Genomic DNA, 18594 nt, shown 5'->3' with positions numbered 1-18594 from the left:
AATCCTATGAGAGTGTCTTGATTTTTCTTTAGCCTTGCTTCCATTATTAGCCGTAACGTGAGAATTGCCTCTCTCGTCCCTTTGCTTTTCCTAAAGCCAAACTGATCGTCACCTAGCGCATTCTCAATTTTCTTTTTCATTCTTCTGTATATTATTCTTGTAAGCAGCTTCGATGCATGAGCTGTTAAGCTGATTGTGCGATAATTCTCGCACTTTTCAGCTCTTGCCGTCTTCGGAATTGTGTGGATGATGCTTTTCCGAAAGTCAGATGGTATATCTCCAGACTCATATATTCTACACACCAACGTGAATAGTCGTTTTGTTGCCACTTCCCCCAATGATTTTAGAATTTCTGATGGAATGTTATCTATCCCTTCTGTCTTATTTGACCGTAAGTCCTCCAAAGCTCTTTCAAATTCCGATTCTAGTACTGGGTCCTCTACCTCTTCTAAATCGACTCCTGTTTTTTTCTTCTATCACATCAGACAAATCTTCACCCTCATAGAGGCTTTCAATGTATTCTTTCCACCTATCTGCTCTCTCCTCTGCATTTAACAGTGGAATTCCCGTTGCACTCTTAATATTACCACCGTTGCTTTTAAGATCACCAAAGGTTGATTTGACTTTCCTGTATGCTGAGTCTGTCCTTCCGACAATCATATCTTTTTCGATGTCTTCACATTTTTCCTGCAGCCATTTCTTCTTAGCTTCCCTGCACTTCCTATTTATTTCATTCCTCAGCGACTTGTACTTCGGTATTCCTGATTTTCCCGGAACATGTTTGTACTTCCTCCTTTCATCAATCAACTGAAGTATTTCTTCTGTTACCCATGGTTTCTTCGCAGCTACCTTCTTTGTACCTATGTTTTCCTTCCCAACTTCTGTGATGGCCCTTTTTAGAGATGTCCATTCCTCTTCAACTGTACTGCCTACTGCGCTATTCCTTACTGCTATATCTATAGCGTTAGAGAACTTCAAACGTATCTCGTCATTCCTTAGTACTTCCGTATCCCACTTCTTTGCGTATTGATTCTTCCTGACTAATGTCTTGAACTTCAGCCTACTCTTCATCACTACTATATTGTGATCTGAGTCTATATCTGCTCCTGGGTACGCCTTACAATCCAGTATCTGATTTCGGAATCTCTTCTGACCATGATGTAATCTAATTGAAATCTTCCCGTATCTCCCGGCCTTTTCCAAGTATACCTCCCACTCTTGTGATTCTTGCCAGGATATTCGCTATTACTAGCTGAAACTTGTTACAGAACTCAATTAGTCTTTCTCCTTTTTCATTCCTTGTCCCAAGCCCATATTCTCCTGTAACCTTTTCTTCTACTCCTTCCCCTACAACTGCATTCCATTCGCCCATGACTATTAGATTTTCGTCCCCCTTTACATACTGCATTACCCTTTCAATATCCTCATACACTTTTTCTATCTGTTCATCTTCAGCTTGCAACGTCGACATGTATACCTGAACTATCGTTGTCGGTGTTGGTCTGCTGTCGATTCTGATTAGAACAACCCGGTCACTGAACTGTTCACAGTAACACACCCTCTGCCCTGCCTTCCTATTCATAATGAACCCTACCCTGTTATACCATTTTCTGCTGCTGTTGATATTACCCGATACTCATCTGACCAGAAATCCTTGTCTTCCTTCCACTTCACTTCACTAACCCCTTCTATATCTAGATTGAGCCTTTGCATTTCCCTTTTCAGATTTTCTAGTTTCCCTACCACGTTCAAGCTTCTGACATTCCACGCCCCGACTCGTAGAACGTTATCCTTTCGTTGATTATTCAATCTTTCTCTCATGGTAACCTCCCCCTTGGCAGTCCTCTCCCGGAGATCCGAATGGGGGACTATTCCGGAATCTTTTGCCAATGGAGAGATCATCACGACACTTCTTCAATTACAGGCCACATGTCCTGTGGATACACGTTACGTGTCTTTAATTCAGTGGTTTCCATTGCCTTCTGCATCCTCATGTCGTTGATCATTGCTGATTCTTCCGCCTTTAGGGGCACTTTCCCACCCCTAGGACAAGAGAGTGCCCTGAACCTCTATCCGCTCCTCCGCCCTCTTTGACAAGGCCGTTGGCAGAATGAGGCTGACTTCTTATGCCGGAAGTCTTCGGCCGCCAATGCTGATTATTTATCAAAATTTAGGAAGTGGCGGGGATCGAACCCGGGACCGAAGACGTTTTGATTATGAATCAAAGACGCTATCTCTAGAGCAGACTACGTAGCGTGAAAGCCTACGGACCGATGACTTAGCAGTTTGGTCCTATAGGAACTTACCACCACCCTGTGAGACAGAACGATCGATGCCTTCATGGAAAAGTGTTTGTGGTTGCCTAAGGGATCTTCGTCTAAAGCAAATCGACAGCCCGATTGTTTTACCTAAAAATATGGAAGTAGCTTGGTGAGAGAGCGGGACTGCATGGAGGACGTGTAAAGGCTTGCCAGCAAATTTTTGCATCGTAGTTGAAATAACAAGACAAAATGGCCAGCCATGTATTACCAAGGTTGTTTGGAATACGCTGCAGATGATTCTCTGGAAAGCCCTCTCTCCATACGATTTCCATGTTTTTTTGAGCTCTGAAGGAGGACACTGGTGGCCGTCGATTTGTTTCAGACAAAAAGATGCAAGCCTGACTACAATTAGGTTTCTATAGGCAACTGCAAACAGTTCCCCAAGATGGCATTTCCAGCCTTGTCTCACAGTGGGATAATCGTGTTAACAGTTCTCGTTATTACTTCTGAAACAATGAACACGAAAAATCCTTAAACTTCCTGGCAGATTAAAAAGTGTGTGCCGGACCGAGACTTGAACTCAAGGCCTTTGCCTTTTGCAGGCAAGTGCTCTACCGACTTGTTGTGTGTGTGTGTGTGTGTGTGTGTGTGTGTGTGTGTGTGTGTGTGCGTTTTCTTTTCTTTTAGTTGGATCTATCTCCTTATCTAAGTTTAAGCTAAAAAAATCAAATCTACATTTAACTAGCGCCCCCGCTTCAACCCTACCTTGAAAAGTCCCTCGTCAGGTGTTGCCCCTAACTACCCTCCCGAGGCGATAGGTTCCATGCATCTATAATTTGTTCTGTTTGACTGACTTCTTTTTTTTCAGGTGTCACAGCCATGTGCATTCTAGTATTTTAGAAACTGCTAGGAGACGTTATACGGAGTATATCATCTTCGTTCTTGATTCGTTTTTTTACATGGTTGCCAAATGACTACAACAGCAGATCCCATGAAGGAGAAAAGCACGTAAGGCTTTAGATGACGTCCCATCCGTGAATGAACATGTGCAAGGAAAAATATTTAGAAGATGAAGAGAAAAGGTAAGTTAAGGAAACTAGGAAGACTTGCTGCGCCATGATCCACACTGTCTCGCCGCTAGAACAACGTCTGTTCTATCGTGGCAGGGAGACGCGGGGGGTCTCCCATCTTTGTTGGCGCATTTCGTCGACATTCCATCTCCTGGCCGGGCTGGCGAAAATATGCTGTAAATAGTTTCCAAAAGTGGCCCAATAGCGTCGATATCAGCGCAGCGTATGATGTTGTACTTGGAGACGTTTCCAGCCGTCCACCAGGTCGACGATCCGGTCCCGGAAGAGGTAACCGATATCCATGTCACTTAGGTGACGAAAAGTAGGTTGTTTAGGATGTACCAGCATCGTAGGAGAGACGTGATTGTGGGGGGGGGGGGGGGGGGATACTCGGCGGTAGAAAGTCACTCCTATGCGATTTTCTGTACAAGGGTCGAGACAGCTGCTGCTCTGCTGCTCTACACTCGAAACGGTGTATATCCTTATCTTCGTCACTGCATTTGAAGCAAAGGGGTGAGTTCACCAGCGCGATGCTACGCAGGCTCTGTCTTGTAGCATACTTGCCGTTGACGCGATGGTCCTCGTCGCCGTTAAGTCAGTGGTGTGGTATGATTGATGGTTCGTTCAAATGTGTGTGTGAATTCCTAAGGGACCAAACTGCTGAGATCATCGGTCCCTAGAGTTACACACTACTTAAACTAACTAAGGACAAAACACACACCCATGTCCGAGGAAAGACTCGAACTTCCGGCGGGAGGGGCCGCGGAATCCGTGACATGGCGCCTCAAACCACGCGGCCACTCCGCGCGGCTGATAGTTCGTTTCCAAACTGTAGGCCACGAAATCTGGAAGCGACTTGCTTCAACGGGGTTTCGAGGTGAGAAAGGCTGTAGATTCGCGGGTGGTCATCCTCCTTGTCTTGTGGAGGTCGTTGCATATGTAGCTGCATATTAAAAAGAACCGGCATGTGTGTGACATTGGAGGTGGGTTATGTGCCAATAACGTTGGCGACCGTCTATAAATAGGTGCGAACTCGGTGGTCAACTTTCCAATCATACTAATGCTTTGGCTTTTTCATAACTGGAGAATAGTATTAGCGTAAAGTGCCATGGTTCTAGTTCTCGAGTTAAACGGAACGTGGCCGCCATCCGGCTTCGTTAAACTGAGGGTATCATACTGGACTCTGAAGATGGATCCGAAATATATAAAACAGAAAGCCATCTGCAGTCTAACCGCCATTGTCACAGTGACGGGCAGAATGTACGCCATGTGGGGTATCCGGACTGCCAGGTGTGTAATGACAAAGGTGACCCTCTGGCACATATTCAGCGGACGTAGCAGGTGGTTCTGCATGTTTGCCTCGATGCGCTACAGTAGTGCTCGAAAATTAATCGTCGAGGTTCGTGGAATGCCTCGCGTGTATACCGCTCCAAAACAGCGGAAGGTGTCCACTAGTTGAAAGGAGGCTACGCTGTCCATGGGAAGGTCACGGCCGATTTTCATGGTGCATGATTTTGCGACGTTCTTAACGCTATTACCCCTGCGCTATAACTGGTTAACCACTGCATCGTAGCTTGTATTTCGGCCGCTGAACAGACGACGAACACGGCAGCAGAACACGTACTCCCGGAATGGAATAGCTGTCAAGCGTCGCCGTAATCCGCATATGAGTGGTTCCATCGCAATGGCATAAAGCATGTTCGACAGGGGCAAACCTTGCCATATAGGTTCTGTAGGTCTTTTGCTGACGAGAAGCCTGGATATTGCCCCTCGAGGGGCATAATCACCTGCGTGGACGTCGGGGGAATCGCGATCCGGTCCACCACAGCATTGAGGACTGTATGACTAAACGCTCAAACGCTTGGTTGAAGTAGATGGAAATTAGAAAGTGTGGCAGTCGGGAGTGTGTTAGCACATCGATTATATCTCGATATTCACTGAGGGCAGTCTAGATGTTATTATTGCCACCTAAGGATACTTGTTCAAGGGAAACAACTTATCATAACACACGTTTGAGTCGCATAGCTAGAAGGCGTGTGAAAATCTTGAAATCGGAATTTAGTAAAGTGATCGGCTGTTAACTGTCGTGTTCCTCCAGCGGTTCCGGGACAGTTACAAGTAAGACTTCCATGAACGCTGGTGGCACCCCCAGCAGGTTCGGGGTTAAGAATAGGCCCGCGGTATTCCTGCCTGTCGTATGAGGCGACTAAAAGGAGTCTCAAACGTTTCGGCCCTCTTGGGTTTGACCACCATATTTCAAAATTATCCCGAAGAGCGAGCTAATTGAGGAAGGGCTCCTTACTTGGTGCACTGTGTCTATCGTGCATTGAGACCTTTATCAAGCTTATTCGTCATTACATCCCAGTCCCGCTCGCTCTCCATCTCTTGGGCGAGGATATATTCCTGGGTGACATTTCCGCCATACGCTCTGCAGTGTCGCTTTCTGCGCTGACGACGACCATCGACCACTTGCCACCTAATATCCAGCACGGCAGTCAGTCCATTGTGGTGGGGCCGCCATGTACCCTGTTGGTTGTAGCCCCCTGACAACACAGGGATCGCTCTACTGATGCCTGCGCCATTAACTCCCCACGAATTCCAAGGAGTAGATGCCTATCTCCCTGGGGCATCGGGACTCCCGGCAATGGCCATCCTGCCAGGTGGCACTCGCTGTGGCTGGGTGGCGCCCGTGGGGAGGGCCCTTGGTCGGAGTACGTGGCGTCAGGGTGGATGAGACGCAAAGAAGCGTGGCACATCTTCTCTTGCTGGTGGCCAACCACCAGCAGTCTAAGCGTTCGAGGGCTCACTTTAATGCAGAAATGTATGACCCCAAATCCTTTCCCTCCCTGACCACACCATGGGAGGAACGAAAGGCTATGACTGACAGCGAGACGTATTCGCCCCAGTATCTAGTCTGTACGAGAGCTGATGGGGAATCCTTTGTGTCCATGAAGCCTCAGTTCTTTGTAGAGCATTTAGAGGACAAGTTTGGGGAGGTGGAGGGCTTGTCAAAAATGCGGTCTGGGTCAGTCTTGATAAAAACAGCATCCTCTGCCCAGTCACGGGCATTACTCGCTTGTAAGAAGCTGGAAGGGGGGGGGGGGTCGTTTCTGTAACTATCACGCCCCATAAAATCTTAAATATGGTCCAGGGCATTATCTTCCACAAGGACATTCTTTTATAATGCGATGAAGAGCTGCGGGCCAACTTAGAGCGACGAGGTGTCCATTTCGTTCGGCGCGTCCACTGGGATCCGAGGGATAATCAGGTTGCCACCGGTGCCTTCATCTTGGCCTTCGAAGGTGACACATTACCTGAGAAGGAGAAGGTGATGGTCTACCGCAGTGAAGTCAAGCCATATATCCCTCCCCCGATGCGGTCTTTTAAGTGTTGGAAGTTCGGCCATATGTCTTCCCGCTGTGCTTCCAGCCTCATATGTCGCAATTGTGTTCGTCCATCCCATCCCGATACTCCATGTGCCTCGCCTCCCATCTGTGTCAACTATGGAGAGGACCATCCCCCTTGCTCGCCGGACTGTAAGATTCTACGGAAGGAACGGAAAACAATGGAATACAAGACCCTGGACCGACTGACCTACACTGAGGCTAAACGGAGATTTGAACGGCTTCATCCTGTGCGCATGAGATCATCTCATGCCACAACTTTCACTCTGGTTACAGCTCCATCCGTTGCACCACATACAAGGACCACACCTGCCCCCATGATGGTGGGGGGGGGGGGGGGAGGGCACTTCCCTCTTCCCTCCCTGTTGCTCCCGCACCATCTACCTCGGGAGCAGCAAACCCCCCCCCCCCCCCAATCATCAGGGACATCAGTCCCCGCTTCCCCACTTCTAAGCTGAAGAAGAGTAGTTCGAAGGCCATGTCTTGCGTGGTCCACAACCACAGCCCCGATGTTCCCGTCGGAGTGTAGAAATTTTAGTCCGTGTCGGTCCGTTGGATAATCTCGTTCAGACAACTTCGAAAGTCGTATTAACATAAACGACGCTGCTAACGATCGATAGGTGTGCGCCGATGAGATCGTCACGGGGATGCGCGATGAAGAGGAAGTAAACAAACATATCGCGCGCGCAGCGGTGGGGGCGTATGAAAGCAGTCGGTACTATTGCCCTGCGAAAGGCGAACTGTCAACTGAGCTACCCAACCACGACTCACGCCCCGTCCGCTCTCAGCTCTACTTCCGTCATTACATCTCCTACCTTCCAAACTTCACAGAAACTCTTCTGAGAATCTTGCAAGACTAACAATGCTGGAAGAAAGGACACTGCGAAGACATGGTTTAGGCACTGCCTGGAGGATGATTCCAGAATGAAATGTGCCATGAAGTTTCATATCAGCCCATACTCCACTGCAAAGTGAAAATTAAGTTCTTGAAACAAACAATCCTGTTGGGGGAACATGCGAAACTGAGCAATGTAAAAGATACGAAAATCATCATTTCACTTGTGAGGCTTTTATTTTTAATGTAATGATCGGTTTCGGGCTAACAAATGCCCTCATCTATTGTAACTAGCCGTGTGCTGCGACCATGCGTGCCACGTGACTTGGTAATGCAAAGGCGACCAGCTCAAGCGAGGGCAGAGCACGTGCAAAACTGTTTATTAGTTAATAGCCATGGAAATGTATTCCAAAATTCGATTTAGAAACACTTAATTTTATGATGAAAGTATAAACTTCTCAGACCAGTAGCTACCTTCTTTTAAAGAAATTTCTGTTGTTTAGAAAATACGAACATACTGCTGTTCTTCTTTTCTGTTTTCTTGATGTTCAGTATTACATGATCGTAGATGTTCGATGACGGCACCTAGGACGAAAGTGCGACAGCGCTATTAAAACGGTTACAGCCAAAAACGGACAGTTAAGCGCTTTAAACACATTTTAGGTGGTGTGGACGTTATTGGTTACGCAGGCTGCCAGGATAGTGACAGTTCACACGGCTTGCATGACTGTACTACAGGCTGCCTTGACAGTCTGAAAGTCAACTATTTGCTTTCTACACAAAATGCTTGTGCTCTGCAATAAAAGTGAGGATCTGCACCTAGTGCTAAGAAGGTATATTTGTATTACTTTTTGCTTGTCAGTTCCCTACATATCGTGTAAATATACTACAAGTCGAGGGCTACGAAGTGATAAGCAATTTCAAAGTATGAACCCCTTCCTGACGCATGAAGACGCATAGTCTTTGTAACAACGCGTTGTGTGTAACGTTTCTTGCCTGTTGTTATGTCCTAGCCAGTAATGCCACCCGAGCCCGCTGCCAAAAGGTTGGCAGCATCAAAGTCCGGACGCCGTCCGCATAAGCAGCGCCAGCGATACAGGAAATCGCCGCAAGTCTGCGCGCGCCACCGCTGGCTTCTGGCTTCTTAAGCGCTGGAGTCGCAAGCGCTAGGACAGTTCTGTATTCGCCGCTCGGTTGTATACTCGCCACCGAATTGTGTACTTGCTAGTCAGTTGTGTGTTCATCGCAGCAGAGTTGTTGTTTGTCGTCAGCCGACGCTGACCTAGCCGCTCCGACTCGAACTAGACAGATTTCTGTAGACACGGAGTTCACCCCTGTGTTTCTGTATCTTCTTTAATAAAGATAAGTACCGACTTTTATTTAATCAGAGTGTTTGGGTTTTCATCTTTCTGTTCACTGTTCCAGCGGACCGGTCGGCCCGCTATTAAAAGTGTGGCGGTGACTTCGTATGCCATTTCTACAGCCAAGTGTTTGTTGCTACGAACTCCGCCACAAAACCTGTACTCTCTTTTTTTGTTGCGCTTGTCGTAAGAGATTTTCAATTAATTTGTTTAGCGCAACTGAAGACAGAACCTCACGGAGCACATGGCTTCCCCAAAACTCTCTCTGACCCTACATTATATACTGACGCTTCAAAACAAGACCAATACACACAACGAGACTGAATGCAGCTGGGAGTCGTTATCGACACGTGACGAGGTAATAGAAGTACGCAACAAGAGCATAGACAAATGAGGAATTGTACTAGCAACAAAATGAGACACAAAGCGGGACATTCGCCGGCCTCAGCGACCTTAAGGAAGGAAGTGTTGTTGTGGCCGGCACCGGAATGAGCACCCCGGAAACGATGAATCTAGTCGGCTGATCACATGGAACAGTCGTGAGCATGTATGGAAAATGATTGAAAGGTGGTGAAACTAAGAATTAATCTCAAAGTCTTGGACGGCCACGTCTAATCGCAGAACGTGGGAGTCGAAACATTGTCCTCTCCGTTAAATAGTAAAACTGCAGAATTAAAATTAAAAAAAATCATTTTATAGGTTTAAAAGCTGCTTTGAATCTTCTAAAATATAATCTGTGCAAAAAGATTGTCCTACGGAATTGTGAGCTCCTCTTCTAGCAACTCGGAGGACCCTAAACGGCCTACCTGCGCCAACTCGACACCCCTTGTAGTGTCTGGATATAGTTGGAAGCGTTTCAAAACAATAATACGTTAGCTTGGCGTCAGTAAACTCAGTATGTGTACGAAAGAGAGAATTCTTTCGCTTCGAATCTCGATTTTTGTGGCAGTATTGACTTTTCGTAGTTTACTTTTGATCTTATAGTAAACAGTTTTGTCTTTCAAGTAAGAATAAGTGGTAAGAAAGTATACTCGGACATAAAAGGTACGAAAACATCGTATCCAACGTGGCGTCGGAGCAGAATGCCATCAAAGCGTCCAACGAATAATAACGAGACTGAGAGCAGTTCCGAAGGAGCCAGTGCCTCTGCAATGACACTGAAAGATAATGACCAGGATTTTGATTCTTGTCGTTTTCTCTGTTATTTCGCAATACGTGAAATTCAAAACCTGCATTGCAGAAATCACGTTGCAAGAACGAAGTCTTCGAGGCTGAGGCTTCACAATAATTGTTGCTTGTCCAAACATACCAGACAGTAACTTTATTCGGAACGCATATGAAATCAGTCGTCGAATGGTCCTAGCAATGTTCCAGCTTGACGTAGGGCTAAACAGAATTATAGTGTTTTGTGTGTTCATAGCATTGCTACGACTGATATTTCAATCGTTCTGTGATAACCTAGTAGATGTTATTTCAATCATAACGGCAACAGTACGATACGCCAGTCCTGGTATGGCAAATTAGTGGTACGTGTTTTCTAAAACTAGAGTTTTTTCACTGTTTCATGTCTAACACATTACAAAACTTCAGACGCGTTTTCTCGGAATATTATTTTTCAAAACAATAGGCAGCATATCTCCAGCAACTTTCAGTCTTTTGATTTGAAAATATAACCTCAATTATGAAATAACGTTTCAAAGTGACCACATTGGGGATTTTCGATTAGTTAATTTAAACAATATTTACTAACAAATGATTGTCCTTTTTGGTGAAAATTGAACGATTTTACTCAAACAATCAAAAACTACCCAAAAATCAATATTTCCAAAATCTCCCACGTTGTTCACTAGTTGCACTCATATAAATTACATAGACTTTTTTATTCTTTTTTCCAAATTCAAACAGACATCAGTTATAGTGGCTGCCGAGTCGCCATTTTTTTACATTTTTTTTCAATTTTTTTAATGTACCTGATTATATGCCAAACAACTGTACCAAATGTTATTGCTCTATCACATTTCTTTCCACCCAAAAATATGTCAGGGAAACCCTTTTCTTAGACCACTATAGTGGTGTTACCCATTAAGCAGGATAGGAGGCGTCCGTGACAGCTCTGACGTCAGAGTAGAATGATGCTACAGGCACAAGCGTTCCGGAGTACACAGTCCAGAGCAAATCCTTCAGCGAGTTTTTTTATTTTTATTTTAAAATTTGTGCTTTTTGCCGAGAAGGCCATACAGGCAAACACAGCGCTTTGCAGGCACCACCCGTGTGTGTGAACTCCTGTCAACGAAACGACGCCGTTAATTACGATTACAGTGGACGGGGGTTATTGTGATTTGACAGTGAATCAGTTGATACGTGACACCTAAATGGATGAGTCAATTTACACCAGATCCATGTCCGGATATTCCATAATCTTGCCGAACGGTTGTTCGAAACACGCAATTCGCCACGGAAACTGGCTGGGGACGTATCATACTATGGGGAACGATGTAGTAATGGAAGGTAACATGACAGTTGCATGGTATGTGATCATTACTGCAGACCTCTTTATGTCTTCCCCAACGGTGATGGCATTTTCCAGCAGGATAATTGCCCATGTCACAACTCCAAAATCTTGCTACAGTGATTTGAGGAGCATTATAGTGAACTCTGGTTAAAGTCTCGGCCACGGACTTCACCTGATCTCAAGCCGATGGAACACGTCTGCGACACTGTCTGGCGCCAGCTCCGCGTCCACGAACCACCGGTCCCTTCATTTACGAAAATCGCATCAGGAAATTTAGTAAGAAGATGTGAAACCCGTGCTGGTGTATTGCGTTTCAAAGGTGGGTCAACGCGCCAGTAAGCTGGTGATCGTAATGTTCTGAATCAGTGGTGTATGTTTCTCTTTTTATTTGTGGTAAATAACCCGGTCACCCTCCGCTCCTTTAACTTGTAACAATGAAACACCCTGATAATAGTAAAGCAAATATCCTTTCTGTTATGAAACTTCGTGGCAGATTGAAACTGTGTGCCGGACCGAGACTCGAACTCGGGACCTTTGCCTTTCGGGGCAAGTGCTATACCAACTGAGCAACCCAAGCACGACTCACGCGCCGTCCTCACAGCTTTAATTCCGCCAGTACCTCGTCTCCTACCTTCTAAACTTCACAGAAGCTCTCCTGCGAAACTTGCAGAGCTATCACTCCTGGAAGAAAGGATACTGCGGAGACATGGCTTAGCCACAGCCTGGGGGATGTTTTTAGAATGAAATTTTCACTCTACAGCGGAGTGTGCGCAGCTATAAAGTTGTGAGGACGGGGCGTGAGTCTTGCTTGGGTAGCACAGTTGGTAGAGCACTTGCCCACGAAAGGCAAAGGTCCCGAGTTCGAGTCTCGGTCCGGCACACAGTTTTAATCTGCCAGTAAGTTTCATATCAGTGCACACTCCGCTCCAGAGTGAAAATCTCATTCTAGAAACATCCCCCAGGCTGTGGCTAAGCCATGTCTCCGCAATATCCTTTCTTCCAGGAGTGCTAGTTCTGCAAGGTTCGCAGGAGGGCTTCTGTGAAGTTTGTAAGGTAGGAGACGAGGTACTGGCGGAACTAAAGCTGTGAGACGGGGCGTGAGTCGTGCTTGGGTAGCTCAGTTGGTAGAGCACTTGCCCGTGAAAGGCAAAGGTCCCGAGTTCGAGTCTCGGTCCGGCACACAGTTTTAATCTGCCAGGAAGTTTCATATCAGCGCACACTCCGCTGTAGAGTGAAAATTTCATTCTAGACCCTTTTTGTTAGTTTATCGCAACTGAATTCCAGTTTATCGTTGAGCAACACATTTCAAGTTGGCCTCAAATGTCGCATCGACGCTGTATTATTCGTGATCTTATAGCAATTAATAATAAAATATAGAATAACGAAACGTGATGACAAAACATCTTTGGAACCAATATATGACAATGGTAAATGGAAATTAAGAAGTAATAAAGAAATTTATGAAAAAATAGAACGAATTTTAGGCAATGAGAAAGAGGAAAGTTGTATTCTCTGGACGCCTAAAAACGCTAGATAAAGAAAAATAACAAAACGAATTTTCAACTTTCTCAGCAGTAACCCAAACCCATCGATGACTTGGATCAAAGAAGTTAAGTCAGATCTTAGGGAAACGGAAGTGATGGAGAAAGAAATAGGAGAAAGACAAAAGTTAAGTGCAACAGTAAAAAGTTTCAGGAAAGTTTTCAGGAAAAAAAAAAACAAGGGAAAAGAAAGGAGCAATATGGACAGAAGAAAGATGAGAAAAACGTAGGAAAAGAACAAAAACTAGTGAAACTGAAGAAGACGTATTTTATGTGGTCCTTACTAGGCCAAACGAATAAAAAAGTAAACGTTCTGCGTATGAATGACGGAAAAACAAAGGAAACACTGAAACGCCGTTAAGGGAAAACATTTGCCGAACCTGCAGACTACCATTCCATGTAAGAACTGACTTATAAATTGTAACATGGCAAGGGAAAACACCAGCACGTCACACTTAATTAAATATAAATTACCCATAGTTCTCTCTAACAATAAGTTCATGAAGGAATAATTCATGCAAAACCTGAGAATAGTGCATCATTTCCAACAGAAAATCAGCCTAATTTTCAACCAGAACTTTCCGAAATACCTCAGAACTTCACAATGTAAAAATATCATAATCGGGTAATACGGTGTTCCGATTTGTAATGAAGACAGTTTATTTCTGAACAGCCTCAACGGACATATCAGATATCCAACGCATAACACCAAATTTCGGTTTGAGAAGTGCAGGAGCTCAAAAATTGTAAGCACTGCCACACTTAGTCGACACGTTTGTTAGCAGTCTACTATTTTGCTTTTACCCATCTACTGCTGCAAGAGGTCAATAGTGTACGAAGCAATGTATCTCTGTTTAATGCACGTGGGCTGAGTAAGATTTCAGACACTTTGTTTTAAATCATTAGCTGCCATTAATACGGTCTGCCCACCTTTCACCTTTATGGTGACTTAGACTCTGCTACGGACACTTTCAGTTAGGTGTCTAAATTTCTGTGGAGGAATGATAGTCTGTTCTTTCTCTAAAGCCGATACTATAGAAGACAGTGATGGGCGCTGGGGTCCGGTGCTAAGTCGACGATCTAACTCACAGCGAATGTGTTCCATTGGGCTGAGTTCCATTTGAGAAATGTTGTTGCCCATTAGCCATCGCCTCACGGATATTTCTTTGCGACAGGGTGCATTGTCGTGTTCATACAATAATCGTCTCCGAGCCTCTACCGTACAGAGTACACAATGCTGTAAAGTGTGTTCGTATATTTACCCAGTTTGTGTTTCTTAGGTGCAATAAGCGGACCATACCCCAACCTCGAAAACATCCGCATAATATGACACCAATTCTTCTGTTCTTGACTGTTGGTAGTACGGATGATAGCAGGTAAAGTTCTCCCACCACTCCCCAAACTCATTTCCCGCCATAGAATCGTCACAGGATAAAGCGTGATTTATCACCTGAAATCACTTGCTCCCAGTCATCCACTGCCCAGCGACATTGCTTTTGACGCCACCTCAACCGTCGCTTAACCTCGTAAGCACAGTCATTGTGTTGACTCGACTTCTGGTACCACTTTGGAAGTCACGAGTGATTCCTTCCGTTGATTTCGTGTGATTTTTTTACAACCACCTTGCGCTATGCTCAAGGACCCCTGCCTTGCGTGGTCTTGATTTAGCTGTGGTTATTTCTTCGCGCTTCCATTTCACAGTTTCCTCACCGACAGTGCACGTTCACAGCTGTAGAAGGCTTGAAATGTCCCTGACGGATCTGTTACTCAGGTGTTACCCAGTGGCTAGTCCACGTTCAAAGTCATTAATCCCTCTTGACCGAACCATTATGCTGTTACTGCTTCTCTACTGCAACTCAGTACTCGTCGTCACATTTTATACTGACGGGCCCACCTCTCGTGGTATCTGTTGGTCGAATTCGAATGGCATAGGGGTACCCGAGAACATTTGATCGGGAAGCGTGGTCGAAGCTACAAGAAAATTCTGTATGAACGTACGGAAACAAACACTTGTTAAGACAGTAGGGCATTTTACTGGTGTCGTCAGTGGTTAATACCCAATGATGTATACTGTGCTCCTGTTGACGTTCATTGCTTGTTTATTATTGGTTGTGTTTTCCTCTACACTTAGTCCTCCGAGAATGATGCTGTTGTGAGACCTAGCACTTAGAACTACACTCCTGGAAATTGAAATAAGAACACCGTGAATTCATTGTCCCAGGAAGGGGAAACTTTATTGACACATTCCTGGGATCAGATATATCACATGATCACACTGACAGGCACATAGACACAGGCAACAGAGCATGCACAATGTCGGCACTAGTACAGTGTATATCCACCTTTCGCAGCAATGCAGGCTGCTATTCTCCCATGGAGACGATCGTAGAGATGCTGGATGTAGTCCTGTGGAACGGCTTGCCATGCCATTTCCGCCTGGCGCCTCAGTTGGACCAGCGTTCGTGCTGGACGTGCAGACCGCGTGAGACGACGCTTCATCCAGTCCCAAACATGCTCATTGGGGGACAGATCCGTAGATCTTGCTGGCCAGGGTAGTTGACTTACACCTTCTAGAGCACGTTGGGTGGCACGGGATACATGCACACGTGCATTGTCCTGTTGGAACAGCAAGTTCCCTTGCCGGTCTAGGAATGGTAGAACGATGGGTTCGATGACGGTTTGGATGTACCGTGCACTATTCAGTGTCCATTCGACGATCACCAGTGGTGTACGGCCAGTGTAGGAGATCGCTCCCCACACCATGATGCCAGGTGTTGGCCCTGTGTGCTTCGGTCGTATGCAGTCCTGATTGTGGCGCTCACCTGCACGGCGCCAAACACGCATACGACCATCATTGGCACCAAGGCAGAAGCGACTCTCATCGCTGAAGACGACACGTCTCCATTCGTCTCTCCATTCACGCCTGTCGCGACACCACTGGAGGCGGGCTGCACGATGTTGGGGCGTGAGCGGAAGACGGCCTAACGGTGTGCGGGACCGTAGCCCAGCTTCATGGAGACGGTTGCGAATGGTCCTCGCCGATACCCCAGGAGCAACAGTGCCCCTAATTTGCTGGGAAGTGGCGGTGCGGTCCCCTACGGCACTGCGTAGGATCCTACGGTCTTGGCGTGCATCTGTGCGTCGCTGCGGTCCGGTCCCAGGTCGACGGGCACGTGTACCTTCCGCCGACCACTGGCGACAACATCGATGTACTGTGGAGACCTCACGCCCTACGTGTTGAGCAATTCGGCGGTACGTCCACCCGGCCTCCCGCATGCCCACTATACGCCCTCGCTCAAAGTCCGTCAACTGCACATACGGTTCACGTCCACGCTGTCGCGGCATGCTACCAGTGTTAAAGACTGCGATGGAGCTCCGTATGCCACGGCAAACTGGCTGACACTGACGGCGGCGGTGCAGAAATGCTGCGCAGCTAGCGCCATTCGACGGCCAACACCGCGGTTCCTGGTGTGTCCACTGTGCCGTGCGTGTGATCATTGCTTGTACAGCCCTCTCGCAGTGTCCGGAGCAAGTATGGTGGGTCTGACACACCGGTGTCAATGTGTTCTTTTTTCCATTTCCAGGAGTGTATTTGCTACGTCAGCCTTCCTATATGTTTCACGTAGTGGTTGTGCTGGGATCAGGTGTACATCAGTGATTCCATGGGTTGTGAGAAATACAAACAAAAAAATGGAAGTAATTCCACGCGGGATAAGGCAGACTAGCTACGTTTAGCGTACAGTTAATCGACCCGCACGTCTCGTGAACGCTGAGCGACATCGTCAGTGGCACAGTCCATATAAAAAAACTCAGTAGGTTTTTACAGGTATTTGCAGTCACAGGCTCATTCACTGTAAGGAAAAAGAATCAGGGCAGACGCTGCACTCTTCATACGCTTGATATGGATGAGCGATGAGACGAGTAGAAGATGTGGCTACGACAAGTATGCGAAGAACTGGACATGCAGAAGACATAAATCACTCTCGTCCATGGTCATTTCCTTAATCGATCAGTTTCATAAGGCGACGTTGAAAGGCACTGGGTCCTATGAATAAAAAAGAGCAAAAGAACATTCTCTAAAAAAGTTCTCAATTCCTTATGAATAAAAAATTTGAAGCATATTTCTTGACGAGGGAGTTCATTCTCACTGCCTTCCCCTCTTGAGAACGTTCTCCGTGTGCGTCCTCTGTCGCGTTCGAATCGGAACACACGCGTAATCTTAAATTTCAATTAGCTCGCTCAAACAGGCAAACTATTCAAGGTACACATATGGAACTGGCGTCAGTGTGTTCTGGAAGAGATGCACTACGTTTCTGTTTTAGTTTAATGGGTGCCAACAATTTATTAACAAAATATACATTTTCTAGCGATGTTATTGAATTTTCGACATGCGGGAAACTTTGTTAGTTAATTGAACACATTATGCGAACAAAATCCTAAGACTACATTACATTTACATTTCAAAGCGGAATTCTATCAGAGTTTTCTAACACGAGATAATTTTGGTTAGATATGACGCACAATGGTCCGCTCGCGCTCCACCTACTTAAGCGGTCGTCAGTGCAGTTTCGTTAAAAGAAACAGATCGCTAGGCTTGTAATAAAACCATTTATTACGATATCCAACATAATAGTCTTGAGAGATTCAGCAACTGTATCAATATTTAAGATAATTTTCATATGTTGTTCTGTTTCAGTTGCACTTTTTTAATTAGAGTAAACGTATTGATTCCACTGCATCATCTTCAGATCTAAGTAATCTGATACATGGTTCTGAGTAGACAAAGGGGTAGCTGCCGCAACTGTTTTGATCTGAAGATGATCTAGAGTTATCGAAACGTGTAATCAGATTAAAAATGTGAAACTGAGACGGAACAATAAATGAGAATTATCCAGAACCAGTTACTACTTTTTTCTGATCCACCTACTTACTTCTAAGATAATCAAACATGCGATTTATGCTGTGAGAAAACGTGATGAAGAATATTTGGCATTGTCAGTGATACAGTTGTAGGGTGTATACCTAAGTATTCTTCTGCACCAAAAAATCTGGCTCTGATAATCAGCACAAAAATGGTTTTTTTTTTCTCTTCGTTTGAAAGGTCGCCTCCTCTTTTTTTTCATGATTTTCCGGAAGGAAGTTCGCCAGCCAAATGATTTTATTGTGAAACCTGTATAAACTTCTACAGTTTCTCTCTTCAGTATTTCTTCTGACTGCGTCTACGTAACGTTTCTTTGCCATCGAAACAACATAAATTTTACCATTTTTACTTAAAAAATCTCGGTAAAACTTGACTTTGGCAGAACTTACTCAGCTCGAAGAAGGCTACAGATCTCCTCTTGTGACAAACTCCTCTAGTTTTATTCATACAAAATCGGAGAATATTCTACATGTTGAGCAACTCCCCATGCCATTTTACTCAAGCTGAGAACATTCTCAGGTCTATGTACACCCACTCGTTTCTTTTTTCTTTTTTCATACGAACCTGAGAATATTCTCCGAAATTCCGAGAATAAAATACATTCTCCGTTTCATTCTTACAACCCATGGGGTATTCGACACCCGTCGCCAATGTGCATATGTTACAGTAGTGTGTGTCCCATGCGTCTG

General features: G+C 45.5%; 1 non-coding gene across 1 annotated transcript; it reads left to right on the top strand.

The window, feature by feature from the left end:
• Positions 1 to 12548: 12548 nt before the first annotated feature.
• Trnas-uga lies at positions 12549 to 12623 on the top strand. Its single transcript has one exon. It is a non-coding gene; the product is annotated as a tRNA-Ser (tRNA).
• The last annotated feature ends 5971 nt before the right edge of the window (positions 12624 to 18594 follow it).

This window comes from Schistocerca piceifrons, chromosome 7, assembly GCF_021461385.2.
Source record: "Schistocerca piceifrons isolate TAMUIC-IGC-003096 chromosome 7, iqSchPice1.1, whole genome shotgun sequence".
NCBI classification, from domain to species: domain Eukaryota; kingdom Metazoa; phylum Arthropoda; class Insecta; order Orthoptera; family Acrididae; genus Schistocerca; species Schistocerca piceifrons.
The sequence above is the reverse complement of the archived record's forward strand: the minus strand, read 5'-3'. Positions and strand labels throughout refer to the sequence as shown.